Here is a 15,973-nt window from a genome sequence, read left to right on the forward strand (position 1 = left end):
CCTCTGACCCACAACTCCTGATTCAGGGCATGGTGTGGCTCAGGGACAGCCCAGAAATGGGCTGTGCAGGCAAGGCTGGCTGCAGCAGCAGCAAGGCAGGAGTGGGCCTTGGGGACACGGCTTCCCACGGCTTCCCACGCTGCTTTCAATTAGAAAACTGTCAGGGAAATAGTCACAGATACCAAATCCCAGCAAAAAACCTGCAAGCATATGTAGGTGCTGAAATAGGGCATTGCATGGAAAATGAAAATCCCTGGAGATGGCTTAGCAGTCTCAAAGGGAACAAATATTTTCCTTATAAAATATTTCATAGGAATGCCTTGTGCTACTCGTAATGAAAAATTTATGGTAAATATTTGACCCTTTTTCTCTCCATGGTTTCTCAACAACTAGGCTCAATTCTTTATGATTTCCCTTCTTCAAGGAGTCCATAAATGTTTTATATGAACACATTTCAGCCTAGGCATGCTCTTGAATGCAGTGTGGCTTTAGTCTGGCATGTTTGCTTACCGTGATTTGGTCCATGTTCCCTCATTGCTCATCTAAACAACAGAAGTTATTTTTCTTCCACATTAGACCAGTGAGCCTGCACAGATGGGGAAATCATTTGTCATTACTTTGCTGAGAGCATACAAGTGACCACGTAAGAGATCCACGTTTCAGATAAGAAGGAATTCATTTACTTCCCCAACATGTTTTTATGCTGTTACAGACCCAAGAAAACCAAAGCACTCCCTGTATTAAATTAATTCTCACAGAATTCTAGTGTTCCACTAGCCATATGTTACAAGTAAAAAACAGAAGAAAGAACCAAAGACACATTTTGTTACGAGGTCTTCTTCAGCAGTGATGCTACTCTTCATTTTTCCAAAATGTCATCTTCTGATAATTAGTGAAAGAACACAACCATAAAGCAGGAAATTTTATTTTTCCATTTCTCTTGGCAAATCTCTGTAGTGAGATTTTGAGGTAGATGAAGCAATGGACTCTTCACTTTTTGAATGGATCCACTGCTTACCCCACCTGATTTTCTGGAGCAAAGAATTATGTCAGTCTGTGTGTCTGTCCATCTCTCTGTCTGTTTGTGCTGGCTGGTACATGCTCTTTATTTTCCCTTTCTTCAGAAGAGATTTCTTTGCTCATATTTCACTTATTGAATGTGTTCTATTGATCAATTTTCATTGCATTGCACTTCTGCCTCACTGGTTATGAGGAGCAAGCCTTGAACTGCAGACCATATCTCATTCTGGCCAGAGGAGAGAATCAAAGAGATGCTTAAGTCTGGATCCTATTCAGTGTGATAACATTAAGCAATAATTTTTCCTTTTTTTTTTTCTCTCTCCCTTTTCTGACCCCTGTGAATATGACTTTTTAATCAGAGCTTCAAATGAAAGAGGAGGAGGAAAATAAAACTATATACAGTACCATATTGTGGCTCAAATTAACCACATTGTGATCAAAGTAATTCTCCCTTGGATTCAAAACTGCAGTAGAACAAACCACATTCTTAATATTTTATTAGATTTTTTTTAATCAGAGACCTTTGAAGTTAGCTTGATAATATAAAACCAGAAATGTGACACATAGCAGAGGTAGATCCTGAACAATTTGTAGCAAACTGCCAAGAATCTTCAGTTGATTCTTGTTATTTTTGAAGGAAAATGTGTGTGGAGAAAGCACTTCTGTTTTATAATGTTACCTGAGACTTATCTGAAAATCAGAAATTGCACCAAAACAATAATGCAATCCATTGTGTACTTCAAAATTATCAGAAAACAGCTGTGAATATGTTTATGGTCAATGCTCAGTTTTGGACTCCTTTGGCATACAGAAGTTCTGATCTAAGCACAATAGCCCTGTTATTCATGAACCCCAAGCCTCTGAAAAATCACTGTATTGATGTGGTATCCTTAAGATTTAAGTTCTTCTTACTCACATCTGGGAACTGAACATAGAGAATTCAAAGTTTAAAAGTCCTGAGCACTAAAATACCCCGCCTTTTTTCTCTTGCTAAAAATTAATGTAAGATCACAAGAACAGATACACTGGATCAGGTTCAAGGTCTAGCTAGTTCAGGATCCTGTCTCTGGCAGCAACAAATATTACCTACTTTGGCTAGAACATAAAAATAGGCAGTAATATAGAAACATTCTCTTAATATAGTTACCAGCCTTTTTGACTGCAGCTGCAGAGATGGCATCTTGGTGTTCCACTGCCCCTATGGATTTTTCTTTCATTAATGTGTTCAATCACTTTTAACCCTTTTGGATCCATAACATCCCATGGCATTGAGATCCACAGGCTAGATACCTGTTGTGCAAAGAACACATTTGTTCTTGCATCTCTTCCCCATCTGCCACCTAAATCTGTGTGGTTTACCCCACATTCCTTTATTCTGGGAAAAACCAAACAATTACTCCCAAATTATTTTTTCAGGTGAAACCAAACAATTACTCACAATTATTTTTTTCAGGTCTTCTCAGGATTTAATAGAAGTCCTTATCATATTCCCTCACTTGCTTTTTCTCCTGGCTGTAGAGAGCCCATTTGTCACTCCTTGAACAGAAGTGGTGCCACATTTTTGGTCTGGCTGGTTTCTTCTTTGTGTAGTTTTCTTCTGTCATTATGTATTTATAACAGAGAGTGGGAGAGAGAAACTAGATCCAGATGCACTATGAATATATAAATATGCTATGGCATAATGATAAGTAGCATAAAAATGTTGTGCACAATGCACAATAAAATCAAAGAATGCTTTGAGCTGGAAGGGACTTTAAAGGCCATCTAGTTCCAACCACCCCTGCCATAGGCAGGGAAACTTTCCCCTAGGCATTACACCTGTTTCAGAAAATACAAGTCTTATGGAAATGATGGAAATATTATACATTCCAGTCTGACATGTCAGTTTAGATCCAGCTAGGGTTTCAGGCTCAATTTTTGCCTTCAGCTCCTAAAGCACAGGTAACATTTTCAAGCTTCTACTTGAATTATTTCTGGTTCTATCTTGGTGTAGATTTTTTTCTGTTCAAATGTAAGAACTAGGAATAATACAGATTTTTGTTTTGTTTTGTTCTGAACAACTTTTCAGCATATCTGTCCAGCTGAAGTTCTTCCATGCCAAAAACTGAAATTTACCATGGAATAGCTCCAGTTACTGAAAAGATCTTGGAGTGTTTTGGTAGAACTGATTGTGTGAGTGATTTGAGTCAGCCTAGAGACCCATCACTGCACAGAAGTGTTTGTTCCATACAGGGAGTGGCAGGTCAGGCAGGTGGCAGGTCAGGGCCCACAGAAAGGAGCTCTTTGAAGCTACACTGAAGAAAGTCATGCACCCTTGATTGGGTGAAATGCCCTCAAATGTTATCCAGAGCTTCTTTGTAACTCATCACTGAGGACAGACACTCTGTGAGTTGTGTTTCGTGTATGTAGGAGTAGCAATCTGTCCTCAGGTTACCTGTGCCAGAGGTGCTCCCCATGGAGAGCAAGCTGCAAAGCCCTGAAATGGCACACAGTGTTTCCTTCTTGGTCCTCATCACCTCATGTTGGCTCAGGTGCCAACTTCCCTGCAGCTGGTTTTCAGTTCTCCTGAGTTTTTGTGGGATGGGTGGAGAAGAGGGAGACCCAGAGCTCAGCATTGCAGAGTGTGGTGTGATGCAAGCTGAGATTGCTCCACTTTGTCCCTGTTGGATCACAGGGTGCTGGCAAGGCTTGTGACAAGTGACAGTCCTTGGGACATGGGGCCACCTGAGCTGGGACCCCAGTTCCCAATGGAAGATCAGCCCACTCCTGTTGTCAGGGTCTTGCTGCTGTGGTTATCCCGAGGTGCATGGAGCAGCAGGGATGGACACGGGCCTGAACCCCACTCCTCCCTTGGGCTGCTGTCTCTCTGAAACACTGGGAGTGCTGCAGGGCAGAGGGAGCACAGGTGTGCCTGTGCCAAGGACAGATAGCCTGCCCCAGCCCCAGCCCAGCAGCTCAGGTCATGGCAAAGTTTATCTCCTTCCAAAAGTTACTCTGCGACTGGCCAAGCTGGGAGAAGATTACTTGTGTGGACAGCCAATTTTTAAAACATAATAATGTTGGATTGGAAAGAGAACTTCTGAGGGTTTTAGTTGAAATTCTTTTTTATATTTGCTTCCCCCAAAGCAAATGGAATAGTGAAAAGCAATAACTATTGGTATTGTGTATCTTTCCATGGAATCTCATTAGTATCAGGGCATCTGTAATGCAAGGAATTGTGAGTACTATTTGTTTACTAAACCATTAGAAGCAGCCACTTTTTGGACAATTTGTAACAAAAATATCTGTGTAGTTCTCTTCTCTCTTCCTCCCACCACTGCTACTCCTGGCTTTGCTCCCAGACAACTATCCTCTTCAATACAGAAAATGTCCTTTATTACAAATCAAAATCAACACATCCCAATAATTTTAATTTTTTTTTTATTTATTTAGTCTCACCTTGTTTGAGTCTATAATGTATATTCTGCCTCTATTACAGTGCTTGCAATTTGCTTGCTTTCAAATTTCAAGCTTAACAAATAATACCCAGCAGAGTTATATTTCTTTGTCTTCAAATAAATCATTAAAACCAGAATGATGGTTTTAAGTGACAAGACTGATCTGACTTTCCTTATCATCATCATCATCCTCATCATCATCATCATCATCATCATCATGAAAAATTGGAGGCTGTTTGAGAATAAAGACCAATATATTATTCATGCCAAATACTAACAAACTTCTGGGGTTGTTTAGATGTCTCTTTCAATTCTAGAACTTTGGACAACTGATTATTTTTGAAGTAAGCTTAAGCAAGATTTTAGGTTCTGGGAACTGAGATCTTGTTGGAACTCTGCAGATGTGGAGCTTGGTGAACTCCTTGGCTCACTTGAAAAGCTCTGCTCACTTTTTGCTTTTGATGGAAATTAGAAACTTCAAGTCCAGTCAGTAAAGGATGTGTTGACATGGAGATTTTTCTTCACACCAGGAGTGTTTTTAAAGGGACTCACTTGGCTTTCCTCACTGTGCAGCAGAAGTCACAAAATGGATTTGTTTTGTAAATAAGTAAACCAGATGATACCATGCATTTACAAATAAAAATGCATTTAACAAACTTCAGGTGCTAAAGCCTTCAATCCAGAGCACCAGCCCAGATCTTGTCCAGGATATCCCATCCCTAGCACATGTGTGGCCCTTAGGTTCACTGGCCCTTCCCTCTGCAAAGCCACTGCCTGCTCCTGTAAGCAGAGCAAAAGCCATGCCAAGGATAACACCCTTTGCTAAACAGCTGCCAAAATGTTCAGCTCATTGCAAAATACAGTCCCTGACAATTTAAATATGTTGTTGCTGGAGTGCTGTGCTACCACAGCACCTGCTGACAGAGACATGCACGGGGTGCAGGAGAGAAAGGAGGCAATGGTGTAGGGCAAGGATATAGGATGTGTTTTCCTATCATGACTGAGAGGAGAAGCTGCTCTTTTGGCATCAGCAGGGCACTGCAAGTCCAGAACTGCAGGAGTCTGCCCTTTATAGCTCTCCAGACTTGTGCTTTTCTGCATTTATGACAGCATTTCAAAAGAACTCCATTAAATCCCATATAAACTGAGCTGCTTTCACCATCTCATATTAATCCATCTTTCTTTAGAGATCTCTGTTACCTGTGTAAGTATTGTTATTGACAGCATCAAAATCACTTTAGCTACACTGATACATGTGTTGTCAGCAGTTATACACAAGTTTCTATTCTACAGAAACAGCATATCTGGATTTTCAATGAACCTCTGAAGCTGTAACCCTGATCAGCAGCCATGGTACAGACCTCTAGTTCACTTCTTTCTTGTGCTATTAGGATGGCACAAATATTTATATTTTTATGTAAGTGACAACCAGGGAGCTTTTTAAGTTCAACAATGATGGTATTTGCTCATATAGTCCCTTATTTCCTTTTGGGAGTGTTTCTGTCATATGACATTTAACTTTAAATTTTACTGTCTTTGAGGGAGAGAAAGGGACTTGTGGAGGTAGGCATTGCTTATGCAAATTGCTCAGTCCCATGGGAAAAGGTTTAGTCACTTGTCATTATTTTCCCTATTAGCCACTGTAATATATTAACAGTTACTACTTTGGATAGATCATTTCAAAAGTAATATTTAATAGAATCTCATATTTTATATAGCAAAATAATTTGTGAACCACTCCTAGAAAATCTACGGCCTGACAGGGAAAACATGTGTTCATTTTTGTTCTCTTACTGTTAGTCACTACTCTGAGACAGCCAAATGTGTGCACATGGATAGTGCACAGAATTAATTTCATCGAGAACAAAGAAACACATGGTGGCAGCGTGGACAATGTCAGGGGCTTTCAATGCTCTGCTGACTGGGATATTCAGTCCCCAGAACTCTTCCTGCCATTGCTGGTTTTATTCCTGCAGATTCAATAGGACCTGATCCAGCTTTGTACACACAGTTCATTTACTTCTTGCATGGCTTGTTTCTATGGTAATACTAAAACAGGAGATATCTGATTACTCATGCTTCTTTATTTAGGGAAAAACTCAGTGTCAGATGCCATAAACTAAATTGTTTTAGCCCATTCCACTAAGGAAGTGCATACTTTTGCATCTGCTTATGGCACTGCATCTTGCTGCTGTGATTACCCAAAGTGACCTCAGCTTTACAGGAAGAAAAAAAGTGGGTTTTTTTCAGATGAGATGGTTCCTCATTCTACCCCTCATATCATTGCTTCCGCTCCTGAGAGTCACAGAAAGAACAACATGGCTCCCTCCAGCATCTGTTACAGTGAGATGTGCTCAGTGTTTTCAAAGAGGAATTACCCTCCAAGTTCCAAAAGAAAACCTCTGTAAAGGGAAAGTGTGGCTCAACACTGAGTTTCAACTCAGCTGCCTAATTATTCCCTCGGGGAGCAGAATTTCTTCAGTTGTAATCACGGTAATTCTGGCCCTTCAAAACTGAAGATTTCCTGAATCCTGCACAGTTTGGGGGCCACCTGTAGAGGGTGAGGAGACCTTGTATCATGGCACATTGCCATTAGCAACCATTTCCACAGAACCAGAGAGTCACAGAATGATTTGTCAGACTTTTCTGCTTTCCCTGAGGCTGTTCAGGAGCAGCACTTCCCACGGTGCTGTAGGGGTGCAGGGATCACACTTGGTGAGGTACTATCTGCCTCCTCTGCTGAGTGCCACAGACAGTGTCAGCTCATCCATCTGCTTCTGCCCCACAGATACCACTATGATCCCATCTCTGGGTAGGTGAAGTTTCCAAGGAAAGAAGATCTTCAGCCTCACTGCTTTTCACATTCTCAAGGTATTTCCCCCTGGTTATCATCTGGTAGGTCCCAGCAGCTGGGGACTGTCCCCATGCACAGTGGGGCTCCTTTTTGCTCTACAACCACCTTCCAAACAGCAATCTCCTGCCAGCCAATACAATTGCTGGCTAATTTTTCTCTGCTGGTGCCAACAAGTATTAGATTAATCTTGTGGAGCTTTCTTCTTTCCCAACTTATATAATGACAATCCAATTCAGAAATCCTCCTGGTATCAGGGAAGCAGTCCCTAGCCTTGCAAAAATCTTTCACACTTGACAGACCCAGAGAGATTTAGCATCACAACTTCAGCAACTTGATCAGCCAGGCTCTCACTGATAAAAAACTTCTTCCATCTAAAGAAAGACAATCTCAAATATGGTCAAAGGTGAATCAGAAGAGACTGGCTAAGAAGGCTTTGTGCACTCCTTTGGAAATCAGGGGTTTGGCATACATTCAAGAAAGCATCCTAGTCAGAAAAATGGATGTGTGCCTGATATGTGGTGCATACTTAGCAGCTTTCCTGAAAAGGACCTTAATAGATACCATTCCATAAATGCTTACAAAGAACTTGAGTGTTGCATCTATTTATTTTTTTCAAATGTTGTCAATTTCCTTTAAATGAATACATTTATCTCCACTATCTGACTATTTCAGACTTTGAAAACCTCCCTCCCTGGAGAAAAACATTTTAAAAGGCTGCACTTGGGTCTGACCTCATAAAGGGGTCCTAACCCCTTAAATTAAATGCACTCTTAAAACTCATTCATTCATTCTAGTGAGAGGAGATATCAGGGCCATAGAGAGGTTAGAGAAGAGGGATTGCTCTCCAGGGATGCTGGTAGAGTGGGCAAATATGTAGATACAGCTAAGAACCTCATTTTTAATTCTGGAACTGGGCTGAGACAATTACCACTTAATGCTGCCCTTCCCTGATGCAAGCAAGGTGAGTGAGGACAGGACTGTGCCAAAAAGTCTTGCTTTGGCCCTACTGGAAATAATGGATTTGGATGGCAACAGAAGCAAATGATGATATCCTGTATGAGCTGGGAATTGCTCTATTTGAGCCTGCCTTTGAGAACAGAACACAGAAGGTGACAACCTTCAGTGAGACTTTTCAGACTTAACCCCCAACAATTTCTATAAAATATTAAGAGTGACAGCTGATATATCGCTCCTGTTCATACACACCACGTAAAATAGGCTGTGTGTATCCAACCAAACTATTTAATAGCCCACTAATGCATTTGGGGATTGTTTTTTGAAGGCTTTGGCAGAGAAAAAGCCTTCTGTAAAAATACCATGAAACGTATCTATCAGATTACCTTGTCAGCATAACACAAGTCTCACTCCTTCCCCTTCCCTCCCTGCTCTCTGCTCACTGTGGCTACTGGAAAAGAGGCAGCAGAGGCACTGTGTACAACTGAGACCCCTTCAAAGGGACACACAGGTGATGGGGGACACACAGGTGTGTGTGCAGGGCTGCAGGCTTGCAGCGTGATGGTGCATGCCAGGGGACAATGACAATTTATCTCATTCTTTGGTTTCAGATGAACCTTCATGGGTGCTGGGCAGGGTCACTCCCTGTGGGCTGCTCAGTGCTTCCTGTCACCCTGGGAGCACCTGGGTTAGAAGGACAAAAGTAAATAAACATCCCAATGAAGAGAGTAGGGAAATGAGCAAAAGTAAAGAGAGGATGGTTTCCTGAGGATTTCCTCCGATGTTTCTGGATACCAAATGGTAAGGTTTGGCCAAATGCAACATTTTGTGGGAAATGTGGTTTGGGAGGACAGTTGGTCAGGGGAGAAGAGGGAGGGAAAAAAAGTCTGAATAGTTTTTATTTTTTTTAGAGTGGAAATTTTGCATGAGGGAAAAAAACCAATTCCTTTAACAGGTTCTACAAAACAACAGTATAGGCTAATTGTGACTTTTAGGAGGTGCTATTACTTATCCTGAGACAAATTTGTTTTCTATATATTCTGTAAACAAAGGCTGCTGCTATGTATAAGATATGTTAATTTCAACTCTATCCTTTGTTTTAATGGGAAATATCTGACATATTTTGGGATACTGTAAGTTTAAAAACAGTCACTATCCAGGAATAATGAAATATTAAACGAAGAAAGAGAGAAGCACTTGCAAATGACAATGCTAAGTTTTATATTCAGATAGATGTATTTACATGGATATTTAAGTGTATGTCCTTGCTAGAAGACTCAACCACACACTTGGCTTGCACTGTGGATTTGTGTAATGGGTCAGATCCAAAAGCTAGCAGAAGAGCATCTAAATCACTTCTGCATTAAACAGACTGATAGCCCTTTTATTCCTCCTTTAACAGCACTCACTGATGAAGATGATGCAGAGAATTAATTACAGCTATGAAGAATGAAATTGAAAGGGCCATATTCCCTCCTCAGCCATGACCCTGCACTGGGCTGACCTCAAGGAGGTTGCAGGGTCAAAGGAATTCAGGAAAAAGCCTTTGGTAATAAATTCTACTGAGCTGATGTCCTGTAACCTAACTGCAACTCTTCAATCAGCGACTGGAGATCATGTGCAAAGAGCTCTTAAAAACTGCAAGTCCTTTTTCTTCCTGGAAGCAGAGTGCAGTTGAAGATGGATGCACTTCCCTGAGGCTCTGAGCAGGTTGCAGTTGTATCTGCAGGTGCTTCTCTTGCTGTGTTTGAAGGAAAGCTGGGACCCAAGTGTGCTGCTTTGACCTTTCCTTTGTCAACTTGGAATCCTTCTGTTTTTTCGCTTGCTGCAAAGCAGGTTTTGTTAAGAGATAGCCAACAAACATCCAGCTTTAGAGATGAGACAAATGTTCATTTTAAAAACTCTTTTGGTAGGTAAAGACAGTTTCTCAGCCCAGCACCAGCTGCTACTTCCAGCACCATTGGTGGAAAATGGCACAAAACCAAACTGGCCACAAATGTATTGTTAGCCTGTCCAGGATGCCTGTGATGCTCAGGAATGTGCATGATCCTGACATCTCTCTGCCAAGGGAAACAAAATTGCCTGCAGAGGGACTACAGCAGCGACTGTTTTTGCGGCAGTGCCTCTTGTGCTGGCCTTGGTATAAAACAGAAACATGGGAAGTGTCTGAGGGAAGGAAACACATGTCAGGACGTCTCACAGACAGCAGCCTCCATGTTCTGGGACTGATAAATCCACAGACCTTACATGGATCTTATAATGAGCCTCTCTAGTTTTAAAACTTCTTGTTTCTCGGCTGTTTCAATACCTGAGGGCTGTGAGAGATGATATCCATCAGACCAGGCTATTTAGGCTTAGGAAATCACAGGTGTGCAGGGTGAGCCATGCTGCCCACACAGCCTGGTGATGGATGTGGAAGCACCTGGCCACAGCTGAGACCAAATACATCTCTCAGCTCTGCTGCTGGGAGCCTCAAGCAGGAGAGAGGGACCAGTGGAAGCTCCATGCCTGAGTCAGCAGATCTCCCCGTGGGCATTTAGACTGGATGTGCTCATAGGTGAGGTAGTTTTTATCTTGAGTCTGTCTCTCAGCACTGCAGTTTCCCTTCTGCACCATGAGGATTACAACTCCTGAAATACTGAGGCACATGCTGATGGCAAAATCATCCACCAGGGCCTCAAACACTGCTGTGCTGAGTCCCAGAGAAGACCATACAAAAATAGCATATCTTTTGATCTTCAAACTTGGTTAAATGCAGTCTGCAGATGCACTAAAATCCTCTAATTGTTCTGCAGGCACAGAAATAGGTTTTTGTCACTATGACACAAAGCAACAGGATTAGGAAAAAATCCAGGTGGTTTTAGGTGGAAAAAAAAAAGCCAGAAAATTCCTTTGGTTTTGAATGGTAGGTTTTTAAGGGGCTAACCACTCTGCATAACCTGAGAACACTTATATTTGGGATTCCCCTCTGCTCCCCAAGGGACATCTATGACCTCATGAGTGTACTTGGCCTCCAGGCCCAGCTTCATGGTTTTAGCATCATCTCATCAGCAGCATGGCCCTGTCACTGCTCTTCTGCCCTGAAAGATTTAGCTGCCATGAGCCCTACTCTGCACCCTTCAGAGCAAAGGGTCCAAGCCACTCAGTGGTGGTGAACACATCTGCACCTCAAGTTCAGCCCTAAACTGCTCCTAAAGAAGGGGGTGGTCTCTTTTTTCCAGCAATGGGAAGGATTGGAGGCTCCATGGGTATCTCTCATGGCATTTCCAGGCTGCTCTTTCTGTCAGTTCATTGGGACAACAGAGCTGCTGTACCAGTTCTGTCAGGGGTCTATGCATCCCTAGGGACATAGGGGTCCTTTAAACCCTGCAGCAGGAGAAGTCCCATAAACATTGGAGAAGAAGGTAAATCCCAGCCTTCACACAGAGCAGTTCAGAAGGGAATGGCACAGTTTCCTCTGACATGGATAATGACAGAAAAGCTTGGATTGGGAGGGACTTCCCCCCTCTCCCCCCCCATTTTAAATTTCATCATCATGTAAATGATGTGCCCTGACATAACTCCTGGGGGAAATACCAGGTGTCACGGCAAGGGCAGGAAGACTCTGCACTATTTCTCTTTTTTTTTTTTTTTTTTTTTCCAAGCCTTAATTGATAGGCATCCTTATAAAAATAGGAAAAACCATCCTACACAGAAATCACCTCCCCTCAGCATTTATGGCTACATGGCACAGAGCTTAACAGCACAAACCACTAGACTCCACGTGGGCAGTCCATCTAACTAACAGCCCATGACTAACAGTCCATCTAAAGATAGGCCTGGCAGCTTCCCTGGCTAGCTCCGCTTCCGAGAGCAGGTGGGACGGTTTTGCCGCAGGGAGTGATTTAGGAGAGAGCCTGTGGAAATCAGCATCTCCTTCTGCAGAGCCGGCTCTTGCGCTCTGCCCCTCCGGCGGGTCCGGCCGGCCTCAGAGCCGAGCCGTGGGCATGCAGCCGGCCAAGAGGCGGATGCTGGAGGCGCTTCCCAGCCCCGGCGCCGCCCGACGGGCGCTCCGGGACCGGCGGCTGCGGGAAAGGCGCGGGGGCTGCGCGGTGCCGGGCTGCGCTCCCCCGGGAACCGCGCCACCGGCGGAAGGGAAGGGAAAAAGGGGAAAAGGGGGAAAAGGGGGAAAAGGGGGAAAAAGGGGAAAAAGGGGAAAAAGGGGAAAAAGGGGAAAGGAAAGGAGAAAGGAATAAAGGAAAGGAAAAAGGAAAAAGGAAAGCAATAAAGGAAAGGAAAAAGGAAAAAGGAATAAAGGAAAGGAAAAAGGAGAAAGGAAAAAGGAGAAAGGAAAAAGGAGAAAGGAAAAAGGAGAAAGGAAAAAGGAGAAAGGAATAAAGGAAAGGGAAAAGGAAAAAGGAAAGGAATAAAGGAAAGGAAAAGGAGAAAGGAATAAAGGAAAGGAAAGGAGAAAGGAATAAAGGAAAGGAAAAGGAGAAAGGAAAGGAATAAAGGAAAGGAATAAAGGAAAGGAAAGGAGAAAGGAATAAGGAAAGGAAAAAGGAAAGGAATAAAGGAAAGGAATAAAGGAAAGGAATAAAGGAAAGGAGAAAGGAATAAAGGAAAGGAAAAGGGAAAGGAAAGGAGAAAGGAATAAAGGAAAGGAAAAGGGAAAGGAAAAGGAGAAAGGAATAAAGGAAAGGAAAAGGGAAAGGAAAAGGAGAAAGGAATAAAGGAAAGGAAAAGGGAAAGGAAAAGGAGAAAGGAATAAAGGAAAGGAAAAGGAGAAAGGAATAAAGGAAAGGAAAAAGGAAAGGAAAAGGAGAAAGGAATAAAGGAAAGGAGAAAGGAAAGGAGAAAGGAATAAAGGAAAGGAATAAAGGAAAGGAGAAAGGAATAAAGGAAAGGAATAAAGAAAAGGAAAAGGGAAAAGGAAAGGAATAAAGAAAAGGAAAAGGAGAAAGGAATAAAGGAAAGGAAAGGAGAAAGGAATAAAGGAAAGGAAAAGGAGAAAGGAAAGGAATAAAGGAAAGGAATAAAGGAAAGGAAAGGAGAAAGGAATAAGGAAAGGAAAAAGGAAAGGAATAAAGGAAAGGAATAAAGGAAAGGAATAAAGGAAAGGAATAAAGGAAAGGAGAAAGGAATAAAGGAAAGGAAAAGGGAAAGGAAAGGAGAAAGGAATAAAGGAAAGGAATAAAGGAAAGGAAAAGGGAAAGGAAAGGAGAAAGGAATAAAGGAAAGGAAAAAGGAAAGGAATAAAGGAAAGGAAAAGGATAAAGGAATAAAGGAAAGGGAAAAAGAAAAGGAAAAAGGGAAGGAAAAATGAAAAAGTTTTAATCTAGAAATATTAAATAAATAAAAGCAGCAACAAAGTAACAACAATAATAGTAGGTGCATCCGGGCGCAGTCGCTCCCGCCGGGCGGGATGCTGTCGGCGGCACTGGCAGGGCAGGGCCCGCACTGTCCCGGGGCTCGGCTGCCGTGCCCGAGCGGCTCCCGTGGCACCTCCCGCGGGGCGGAGCGGAGAGGGGCGGGCGGACAAAGCCGGGCTGTCAGCGGGGCGGGCGGGAGAAAGGAAAAGAGGCGGCTGCTGCCGGCGGGGCGCGGAGCAGGTGAGGCGGGAGCCGGGCTGTGCCACGCTGGCACCGGGAGCGGCTCCGTGAGCCCCGGGCGGGGAGCGGGACGGGAGCGATCCCTTCGCCCGCGGGCAGCTCGGGGCGGAGGGCGGCGATGGCCGGTGCCCTGGTTCACCCACTGCCTGCGGGGCCGAAAGTACTTCGGGGAAGCAGAGAGGAGCTTACTGCTCCCTGCTCTTATAAAAAAGAGGAAGTGAAATTTCAGCGCTGTGACGGTGCTGAAACAACCTCCTGACTCGAACCGAGTCCGCTATCCGGTGGCACTGAAGCCGGAGAAATCCCGGGAATATTATGCTGGGTTGCATCACTTAGAGACTAATTAGTATTTAGCGGGCTGCAGGACCGAGAAGCGTGTTTGTGTGTTTGTTTGGTTGCTGTGAATAGTTGGGAAGCGGGAGAGTTGTTGGCTGGCTCTGTGGTGCGCTGCGTTCATGAATTTAAAGTGCTTCGATATAAAACCAGTTTGCATGTCCCTGCTGAGCTGCAAGCATCCAAAACAGCTTCTGGTGACGGACCCTTCCTTCAGTGTGCTGCATGGTAGGAAAGCTACGTATGGATAAATGCCATTCCAGGGAAAGCACTTAAAAGCCTGATGATTCAGCATGCTGTATGCACTGACCAAGGGTGACAGCTCCTGCGAGGAAGGATGCAGCACTGTGGGTGGATATAAACATTACCTGAAGCCACAAGCTTCCCGTGCAGCAGTGGCACAACTGAGTGAGGCTGTGCAAAAAACAAACTCACCCCCCCCCCCCCCCCCAACCAACTACTACCATTTTTTTCATTTTAAACAGCTTTTTCTGATAATTCAAATCAACAACCCTCTGGTGCTTTCTTTGAGTTGAGGGAGGGAGGATGGTGTAACTATAGTGAGTTACAGTCCTTTTTGTATTGCTTCCCAAAGAAATAGTTGCTTTTTATCTGTGGCCCCAAAGCGTGTAGCAAATGAATTGGGGCTAATAACTCATACCTTAATGTAGCAAGAAATCTAAAGCTGTAAAGAAGGTGAAAACTTTTTACAATAAATACTGTGACATTTTTGCTATGTTTTAAGAGAAGATAAACACTGAGACCGAGATGACATTTGAGAAGTGAAATAGCAGAATGGTAAGTATTTCAAACAAAGCCTTGTGCAGCTCAAAGGTTATTTTGGTAAGTTGAGCTTGCTCTAGAAAAGACAATCTCTTTTAAAAGTCAAATGAACCATGTAAAGACTTCTACAGAAACACTGTTGCAGGGTGAATCTAGTCAGGCTTTTGACTGCTTCAGTGAAGAGCTAAGTATTTAGAAGTATCATCTCAAGGGCATGTTGAGGTATTTATTATTCACCAGCTGTATGAGCAGCTGTACACACTGTCATGTCAGGATGCCCAAGTCATGAGCTGAATGCTCTCCAAATCCTCGGTGTACACACACTCACTCTGTGTCTTTTCTCTGAGGTACAGGGACCCCTGCTTTAATCCTTGTTTATGTCTTTACTCACACAACTGGATGTGCAGGGTGGGGCTTTGCCCAGTGAGTGAGAATGTACAAAGAGCACAAACTGTCTTTGTCTCACACGGGGCTTGTCAGCAACCCCTGCTGAGATTGAATGGCTTCTTGTTGCTGAAGCCCTTGCAGTGAAAATCATCCCCAAAGTCAAGGAGAGGAGGGTTATGACCCCTTAGCTCACCTACTGCCTTATCCTGTGGGTGAGGGTTTGACTTGCAGGAAACTCTTAATCCAAGTCACTCAAGATGTATGGTTCTGCTGCAATAGTGAAGTTTCATACTGTCCCTAGTAGGGAAAGTTGACTAAGATGTTATAAAATCTATTTAGATTCAACCAAGGGCTTCAGAAATGGTTAGCAATTGATAAATTTTACTTTTCCTGAAGGTAAGAATGGTTTCTTTCAGTCTGCCTCAAACTTAGCATATAAAATCCATGAGGTACCTCAGTTTCCTAAGGAAGAAAGGTCAGCTTATTAAGAAGGGAAAAAGTCAGGGACAGCAGCAGGTGGGGCAGTCAATGTCTTGCAGGCTTGGTGTGTATGAGACATCTATGCCTTTTGGAGATATTGCAGAGACAGGAAAATATGGGTATTTTTCTATGCC

General features: G+C 43.2%; 1 protein-coding gene across 1 annotated transcript in view; it reads left to right on the forward strand.

Moving 5' to 3' along the window:
- The first annotated feature begins 13,797 nt into the window (after positions 1-13,797).
- Positions 13,798-15,973, forward strand: part of MAPRE2 (microtubule associated protein RP/EB family member 2) — a 97,412-nt gene continuing 95,236 nt past the window's right edge. The window contains exon 1 of the mRNA XM_071419142.1: positions 13,798-13,856. The gene's annotated coding sequence lies outside the window, so the exon portion shown is untranslated. The remainder of the gene's footprint in view (positions 13,857-15,973) is intronic.

This window comes from Agelaius tricolor, unplaced genomic scaffold, assembly GCF_023055355.1.
Source record: "Agelaius tricolor isolate 1412-34295 unplaced genomic scaffold, bAgeTri1.0.p SCAF_2, whole genome shotgun sequence".
Taxonomy (NCBI): domain Eukaryota; kingdom Metazoa; phylum Chordata; class Aves; order Passeriformes; family Icteridae; genus Agelaius; species Agelaius tricolor.